The sequence below is a fragment of the Vigna unguiculata genome, unplaced genomic scaffold (genome assembly GCF_004118075.2).
Source record: "Vigna unguiculata cultivar IT97K-499-35 unplaced genomic scaffold, ASM411807v1 contig_267, whole genome shotgun sequence".
In the NCBI taxonomy this organism is placed as follows: domain Eukaryota; kingdom Viridiplantae; phylum Streptophyta; class Magnoliopsida; order Fabales; family Fabaceae; genus Vigna; species Vigna unguiculata.
In genome coordinates, this window is record NW_021010971.1 from 119,349 (window position 1) to 129,283 (window position 9,935).

Below are 9,935 nucleotides of genomic sequence, written 5' to 3' on the forward strand. Positions count from 1 at the left end.
CTTTTGAGCGAGTAGGCCACTCGCTCAAGCGAGAGGGATCTCGCTTAAGCGAGATCCCGTGATGGCCACACACTTGTTTTTGCCCTCTCGCCTAGGCGAGGGGAGGCTCGCCTGAGCGAGACATCTCGCCTGAGCGAGACCCCTCAGCCTGGGCGAGATGCTGGGCGAGGCGTGCTGTTTTTGGACTTTTGATGTTCCCGTGTGATCTGTTTTGATTGGGAATGATTGTGTGATGATGTATATGTATATAATGGAGCATGAAATGTATGTTTGACATGATTCATGAATTGTGGATGAATGAGTTGGTATGAGACTTAGCATGCGAAATGAATGGGTGGTTTGAAATTAAAGAACATGGTGTTGTCATGAGATGAGACCCAGACTCATTGGGGTGGTATTGATCAGAGGTATGATTCGAGAGGTGATGCATATGAGGGCTTAAATTCAAGGGTTGATATGGAATTGAAAATATAATTTAATATTCCCTAAATTACTGATTTATGAACGTTGGTCCGTGTCAGCGTATAATTCCTTGGGGTCTCTAGGTGGGACCTCCGGGGTTGCGCTTCAGTGGTCGGGACGTAATTCCATGGCCCCTGTTAGTGGGTGTTCATGGTGGTGCCCCATCTGTATAACTAGGTAAGGATTCAAGGTAAGGTTGCATCCTGACGCTCCGAGGAGTCAGTTAGTCTCACTTAGAGCGGACTGACTCTTGTGGTGGGAGTAGCAGGAGGCCTGAAACTCATTAAGGGCTAACCTTGTGGTGGGAGAGATTTGATTTATTGTAACACTGGTAATACATGGCTCAGGATCGAGCAGCTCAGGTTCGAGCAGGGGTACCCACACAAGTGCAAGCATCCGCTGAATCCGACCAAGTTATACGTATCCGGATGAGTCGAGTCGAGTCGTAGTGTAATGGATGAAGAGTCATAACATGTTTGGTTGCTATGTGGATATGAAATGATGAAAATATGTTTGACTGCATGCATGTTGTTAGCTCTAGCTTACCCGTTTTGTTGTATGTTTGTGATGTATGTGGCTGTTCTTCTTGCGATGATCATCAACTTGGGTTGATGGGAGCAGATGGGCGAGTTCCTCGTGGTCAGCAAGGGAGCGGTGATCCAGTAGCTTAGCCATCTGGGCTGGAGTCGTCCTCGTGTTTATTTAGGGCCACGGCCCATGTATTTCTTTCCGTATTTCTACGCTTCATTCTACGTGTACCCGTATTCAGCTTTCCTTTATCGGCATCGTGGTGTGCCTAGTTTCGTAGGGGTAATGTTAAGGACCCAGACGCGTTGTTATGCTTTTATCACGTGACGTTTCCTTTAATTTAGATTATTAATTAAATGGGACGTTACAACAAACATATAATAGAATGTTTAAGAAAATTGTAAAATCAAATTAGATAACCATCTAATAGATTTCTAATTATAATTTATTTAAGTACAATTTTTAATAGTGTTTAGAACGAAAAAAAATAAAATGAACTTCCTTTTCTCAAATTCCATAGTCAAAAAAATAATTTTAAATTTGGTTGACAAATTTTTAGTTTCAGTTGAAGAGGTTAAAACATATTTAAACATTTTATTGAGATGAGAATGCGATTTCATAATTAAGGAACATCAAATGTAATTTTTTTTCTATAGTAACATTATTGTCATAAAGGTAAAGGAAATTATCCAAATTCCTTTCTCCCGGTGATGTATTGTTCTTTTCCATAAAAAACGAGGTTTTGATTTATTTTCGTTGAACGAGGCTTCAAGTTTGGTGTATTAATTAAATGTCGTGTAAATGAGGCGAAACTACTAATAAATGAATAATGAATAGTGGAAAATGGAGAAAGTTGGGAACGGATTCCCTGGCTTTGGGGCGAAATGCAGCGAAAATTGTTCAATTAAACTGATGCTTCAGATTGTGCCACGTCTCTTGGATACAATTTATTTATCTATTTCTGTACCGTACCTGACCAACTTAATTATATAACTAACAACGAACAACCCCACATATATGCCGGAAACAATTAAGGTACACGGCCCGGGCTGGCATAAACCTAAACCGGCCTAAACTCATAACAAAGGTCGCAAAAGGAACGACCAACCTAGGACAGTACACGGACAAGGATGACATAAGCCAACCCAGGACAGTACACGGACAAGGACGACATAAGCCAACTAGGGAAGTAACCAGATCAGACTATCGCTGTCGTTGGGCGATCAAATTACCACCACTTAACTTTAGCAACTTCAGTATTGCCAAATTAGTAGTGAACAAAATAGTTAGGGTTATGATAACCCTGAGTCGTCTCACAACGAATACGGAATTGATCTCAACTATTTGATTCTTAAAAATGCAATTAAAACTAGCAATTATAAAAATAGGGGGTTTTGATATGCAAAGAAAATGACACGGAAGATTGTAAACACAATAATAGTAAATAGGTCAATTTCACTGCTTTTTCTAAATAAGATTCTTCATTGGTTATCTAGAGATTATTGTTAAATTAATTATTGTTGTTGATTTACAAATCAATCAATGTAAAGACTCAATTCATTTGTTGGCATTCTCACTTTTAATCAAAGTAAAGTCTCAATTAAAAGTGAGAATTATTAGATTGTCCATAGTAAATTTAATAAAAGTACAGTCTCAATTAATTTTACTATGCCTAATCATGTCTATTCCTTGTTTCTTTACCAAATAGAAAACTTAATTAATCAAAGTAAAGTCTTGACTAATTTTAGTTAAAGTAATTACCTCTAATCAAAGTAAAGTCTCAATTATTGGCAAAAACTTATTTAATCAAATGAAAGTTTATAAATAAAATCAAAGTAAAGTCTCAATTTAATTTAAAAACCTTTTAACTCATATGATTAGCATGCATGTAGATTAAAATCATTATTTTCTATTCGATTAAGAAGCAAAGGACATAGATAAACAAAAACCACAACAATAATCAAAATAACAAACACATAAATTCATCTAACCTCAGAATCCAGTTAAGAAATTACAGTGGAATCAACCCTAAAAGCTTAGCCATCCATGGCTTTGATGGAATACATGATGATATGAAGGAAAGAAAATAAAAGAAAGAATGAGAGATGTGGTCGAGACGGTATCTGCCAAAACCAGAGAGTTCTAAGTGTCTAAGTTGTCCCTTCTGCTCCCTTAAGTCTCTTTATACAGGCTTCAACTGGACTTTGGGCTTTATCTGTCGGTTGCTAAAATCTTTTATTTTTATTTAATTAATTAGCAACTTAATTTCTGCCAAATTTCCAATTCTGCCCCTCTTATTTAACCATTTTTGCAGTTTTGACCAGAGTTGACTGCTGACTTTGACCATTTGACCAGAGTTGACCAGTTGACCAATTGGACTGTCCAATAGTAGCCTGACACGTGGCAGTGCATTTTCTCTCTCCATAATTAGGGTTTCTGCAGGTGCAATGGAGATGGAGATGGCAATGGAGATGGCAATGACGGCTGCTCCTCTGCTGCCGACACTGGCTCGTCCACGGTGGTGCTACTGCGACGCTGTTGGTGCTGCTCCGACGAACAGTGACGGCGCGCAAGGATGGAGGCGTTGTTACAGTGCGAATATGGTGGCTGCGCTGCTCCGACGTGAAGGTGCAGATTCGTGGCTGCTGTTGCGACTGTTCTGGCGAGAGTGGCGGCTTCTCTTCTCCTCTGGTGGGTGTTGGTGCGGATGGCGCGAGGGAGGTGCGTTGCGGAGAAGATGGAGGCGGCGGTACTGTAGATTCGAATCAGGCTCGCAGGTGCGGGATGGGAGATCTGATTCGTTGTTGCGTTAATGGTGCGACGCGGTGCTGCAGAGGTGGCTGAACGCTCGCAGGAAGAAGAACTCGCGGTGGCTTCCATGGATGGTGCGCGAAGTGCAGAAATGCCTCGCTGCCACGGTGCTTTGTTCAGGTGGTGTGCGGAGCTGCGATGGAGATGCGCTGGTGGTGATTCCTGAGTGTTGTTTCCGGCGTGGTGGCCATGACTGGTTCGCTGCAGGTGCAGTGAGAAAATGGAGGTGCTACTCACGACGGCGCGAGGTCCGTGAATTGTGCAGCTGCGGCGTGATGCAGTGGTGGCCGGCGAGGTTCAGATGCGTGTGGAGCTACTGTTGCGTGATGGCGCTGCTCCGAACTCCGGCGAGATTGGCGGCTAAGGTGGCGGCTGCCGTGGAGGTTGATGGTGGCGGCTAGGGTTTGAGGAAAATTAGGGTTTCTGTTTTGGGAGATGAAGATGATGACGTAGCAGCCTTTCATTGGACAACTTGTTAGTGCAAGGATTGTTGCCACGTGGCTTGTTCTAGTTGGCCAATTTTAAAAGTTGAGGATTGCCACATGGCATGATCTGGTTGAGTGGAGTTTAAGTGGTAGGAGGGATGCAACTTAGTGAAAATTGGGGGTGTATAACAGGTTTGTTGGTGGTCCACTTTAGAAGGAGTGTGCAAATAAAATCTAGGGGTGCATTTAGCTCCTGATTTATTCTTTTCAAGAATTTCCTGATTTTGGACTTATTTTGTAACTTTGAATATTTCAAATCCACACTATCAATGACCAAAAATAAATTCCAGCTGCATTAACAAACGTTAGAATATCCAATAATATTTTATGCAACTAAAATCAATTTTTACGCCACTTTTACCAAACTTACTCAACAAATTCAATAATCACAAATCCTAATTAAATCAATCTTTAAGCACAGAAAATTCAATTAAATCCCCAAATTTAAATATTAAATTAGGGCAAAAATTTGAACTCTCACACACCCACACTTATCCTTTTGCACTCCTGGGAAAAATTGAACAATTTCAAAACTTTTATTCTGAGTTCTTTTATTCCATATTTTCAGTGGATTAAAGGAATGAATACAAATGGAAACCAATCAATCTTCAAGAAATCATGTTGTCATGCACATACAAATGGATAAAATTTTGTTTTTCACACATGAGTTAATCTTTTAAGTTTACAAGATAATCAAATATGAAAGAGAAACACTCAAGTTAAATGTATATTTTCTCACCAAAATTCGCTCAAGTGTTTTGGCTTGTGTTTTCACTCAAAATACCCATGCAAGTAAACACTCTCAATGCTTAGCAAGACTCTAATATTCACAGCTTTCAGAAAACATGCATTCAAAAATTATGAGGACTTTTTTCTTTGTTTTTTTTTTCTTTTGTCCTTTGTTGCTCTTTTTCAGACAACAATCATTTTTCATTTCAACACTCTGTCATCAACAATTATTTTCCTTTTGCCATTTTTATAACTTTGTGGGGGAAATACTCACCCCCACACTTTATTCCTCAATCAATCTCAACATAATCCACTAGCTCCTTTTTTCTCCCTAAGGTAAGGAAAAACATGGTCTTTTTTCTTTTTAAGGTTTAGCAATATGCTCAAAACAAGAAAAAGAGGTTTAAGCTCAAGGGGCTGCCAATGAATCAATGTCATGGTTAGCTTATTTTGCCAAGTAGCTGAAAACAAGAAATGCCTCAGTCATATCAAATCATGCATGTTCACCTAAGATGCAAAACAACAAAATCAAGCTAAACATTTGAGTACCAACAAGACATGAGCAAGTCACACAAGAAGAAAAAAAAAATAGGAATGACACATGGTAGTTCATCCTTACAATAAAGCTCAAAACTCACAAGGTCAAAAACTCTTTCACAAAAGATTTATTCCAGAAACTCCAAATCAACTCAATTAGTAAATCAAAGATAACAATCCACTCAAAGCACATGACTTTTATTTTCCCAGAATTATAATCGTTCCAATTAGTGAATCAAATCCAAAAAATCCAATGTCAACATGTTTTATTGAAAGCAAAAACTTTTTTTGTTTTTTTTGTTTTTTTTTTAATAAAAACAAACAGAAAACAAAATTAGAAAAGGAAAAACAAAACAAATAGAAAACAAAATCAGAAAAAGGGGGAAATCTCCCCACACCCCCACACTTTATCTATGCATTGTCCTCAATGTATTCAATATGTATAAAATGCAAAGAAAAAGTATGAAGTGTACTTACCTCCTCAAGGTGGAAGGTATGAGGGAGAAGTCAAGTTCATCCCATCCATCGTCTTATTCAGCATATCTTGATTTTCATTGAATATCCGAAGACGATGCCCATTAACTTTAAAAGTTCTTGCTGAGATTCTTCCTTGATCTCCACTGCTCCATAAGGGAAGACTTCTGTAACAATGTATGGTCCTTCCCAAGTAGAACGCAACTTACCACTCATGTGACCAAGCTTGGATTTGTATAGTAACACCTTCTGGCCTACCTTGAAATCCTTTCTAGCCACAAGCTTTTGGTCATGGAACTTCTTGGTTTTCTCTTTGTAGAACTTTGAATTTTCATAGGCTGCAAGCCTAATCTCCTCTAGTTCTTGCAACTGAAGTTTTCGCTCATTTCCTGCTTCTTCCAAATCCAAGTTGCATGCTTTCACGGCCCAATAGGCCCGATGTTCAATCTCCACAGGTAGATGACAAGCCTTTCCAAAAACCACCCTGAAAGGTGACATACCTATAGGTGTTTTGTAGGCTGTCCTGTGTGCCCAAAGTGCATCATCCAATCTTGTGGCCCAATCCTTTCGACTAGGCTTCACTACTTTCTCTAGTATCTTTTTAATCTCCTGTTAGAGATCTCTGCTTGCCCATTAGTTTGGGGGTGATATGGTGTAGCAATGCGATGTGTCACCCCATACTTCTTCAACATGTTCTCAAGTAGCCTATTACAGAAATGAGTCCCCTGGTCACTGATGATGGCTCGTGGTATCCCAAATCTGCAGAAAATGTTAGACCTGACAAAACTCATAACAACTCGAGAATCATTAGTCCTTGTAGCTATGGCTTCCACCCATTTGGAGACATAGTCTACAGCAAGCAAAATATAAGAAAACCCAAAAGAAGGAGGAAAAGGACCCATAAAATCAATACCCCAAATATCAAATACCTCACAATATAGCATGGGTTGTTGAGGCATTTCATCCCTTCTTGTAATGGATCTGGCTGCCCTTTGGCACTGCTCACAATTTTCATATACCCTCTGTGCATCTTTAAAATAGTAGGCCAATATAATCCACAATCCAACACCTTCCTACCTGTTCTTTGTGTGCCATAATGTCCACCAAAAGGAGACGAATGACAGAACTCAAGCACATGAGGTATCTCGATATCTGGAACACACCTCCTTATGACTTGGTCACTACCAATGCGCCATAAGATTGGGTCTTCCCAGATATAGTACTTTGCCTCACTTTTTAGCTTGATTCTTTCATATTTGGAGAAGGAAGGAGGAATAGCAGAAACAACCAAATATTAACAATGTCAGCAAACCAAGGTTCAGGAAACATACCTTTCACAGCAGTCAATGCTAGGAGGACTTCATCAGGAAAGTCATCCTTAATAGGAATGTTATCTTCTCCATTTTCAATCCTGCTAAGATGATCGGCTACTAAGTTATGTGCTCCACTTCTGTCTAGAATCTCAATGTCAAACTCTTGGAGCAGTAGCATCCATCTGATCAACCTTGGTTTCGAATCTGCTTTCTTCAGAAGGAATTTTAATGCTGCATGATCAGTATAAACAATTACCTTGGAACCAAGTATATACGGTCTGAATTTGTCCAAGGCAAACACAACAGCCAATAATTCCTTCTCAGTCGTGGTGTAGTTAGCCTGCGCTGTGTCCAACGTTCTGGAAGCATAATATATCACATGTGATAGCTTCCCATCTTTTTGTGCAAGCACCGCTCCTACTGCAAAGTTTGATGCATCACACATCAACTCGAATGGTAATGTCCAGTCAGGTGGCTGGATGATAGGAGTGGTGGTAAGCGCCTTTTTCAATGTATCAAACGCATCTTTGCACCTCTCTCCAAAGTCAAATACTACATCCTTTTGCAACAAGTTGGAGAGAGGGTTGGCTATCTTGCTGAAGTCCTTGATAAACCTCCTGTAAAATCCTGCATGTCCAAGAAAAGATCGAACCTCTTTCACAGAAGAGGGGTAAGGCAATTGTGAAATAATATCAATTTTAGCAGGATCTACAGATATACCATTCTTGGAAACAACGTGACCTAAAACTATACCTTGTTCCACCATAAAATGACATTTTTCAAAATTTAGAACAAGGTTAGTTTCTTCACATCTCTCCAAGACTCTAGCAAGATTAGACAAGCAGTGATCAAAAGATGAACCATATACACTAAAATCATCCATAAAAACCTCAATACAATGCTCCAACAAATCTGTAAAAATACTCATCATACATCGCTGAAATGTTCCAGGAGCATTGCAAAGGCCAAATGGCATTTTCCTATAAGCATATGTACCGAATGGACAAGTAAAGTAGTCTTATGTTGATCCTCTGGGGCAATACAAATCTGAAAATACCCAGAGAATCCATCAAGAAAACAGTAATGAGACTTACCTGCCAATCGATCTAACATCTGGTCCATGAATGGTAAAGGAAAGTGGTCCTTCCTGGTGGCCTGGTTTAGTCTTCTATAATCAATACAGACCCTCCAGCTATTCTGAATACGAGTAGGAATCAACTCGTTCTTCTCATTCTTGACCACGGTGATCCCAGATTTCTTGGGGACCACATGTACAGGACTCACCCAAGTGCTGTCAGAAATAGGATATATAATACCTGCTTGTAGCAACTTGGTGACTTCTTTCTTCACTACTCATGAAGGATTAACTTGTTCCTTTTTAAGATTATTGCATATGGTATTAGTTGATTAAGAAAGCTAAGTGAAATCCCCACTGGACATTAAGATAGCAAGCTATCTAGATGTGAAGGTTCCTTTCACAAAGCTCAAAAGAAGAAAATGATGGACTGATTCAAAACAAAAAGGAAATGGAGAGCACATAAACCATAGAAAACCAAGAACAATTAAAGGAAGAAGAAAACACAAAATGGGAAGGAAAGAAATGGTAAAAAAATGTGAGAAGCACACCACTACAAGGCTCGGCTAGAAGCCATGGCAACCTTGAAGATGAGTGGATGTGTGCCGCCACTTGCTATGCAAGATAAGGCTTAAAAGTATTCACTCCCAAGGGAGGAAACTCTCACAAATGGTTGAGACACAAGAGTGTTTTTACTTCAAAATGTTCAACCCTTTTACATGTCTAGAGCACCCCTTATATAGAAGAGTTTAGGGGCCTCTAAGCAAATAAAAGATACCTAAGGATGTCTCTACAAAAACCTAACCCTAGCTTCTAGAAACTAGGTCAAATAAGGTTACAAAAATGAGAGACAAAAGAGCTAACTATGGTGTGTGCAAGGCTAATTTCGTTCTAGCACAAAAGGAGACAAATAATGTGTCTCATATGTCTCCAAAAAGTGGCCATAGTGTGCTAAAAAGAAAGGAGACCAAAGGTACATAGGTACACTTGCTTTATGCCTTTTCTTTATGCTTTATGCCTTTGCTTTACTCTCTCCTCCACATCATTTATGCTCCCCAATCGCCATGTGCCACCTGCATTGATTTCTTACTCCTAATTAACCTACAAAGCAAATAAACATAGATTAGCATGTTGGCTTAAGTCAAGTCAACTATAGTCAACAAGTCAAACCTAGTCAAAGATCAACAAGTCAACTAAAGTTGATTCAACTAAGTCAACTTAGGGAATCAAAAATAACAAACACAAATGAAAGGGATGAAGGATTAGTGAACTTCCTTTCTAAACATGCTTAGTTTTCTTAAGCATGTGCCTCCATCCTTGGTTGGGGTGAATCCTTCATCATCCTCCCCTCCTTGGAGAGAATTTGACCACAAATTCTTTAAGCCTTTGTAGATGGAGCTTGACTTGATTTGGAGGAGGATTTGCACCTCCCTTTTATGAGCTCTTGTTCCATCCTTTCTAAGGGTATTACCCCTAGCTTTGGTTAGGCCATCCCTCTTTTCTAGACCATTCTTCCTCTCA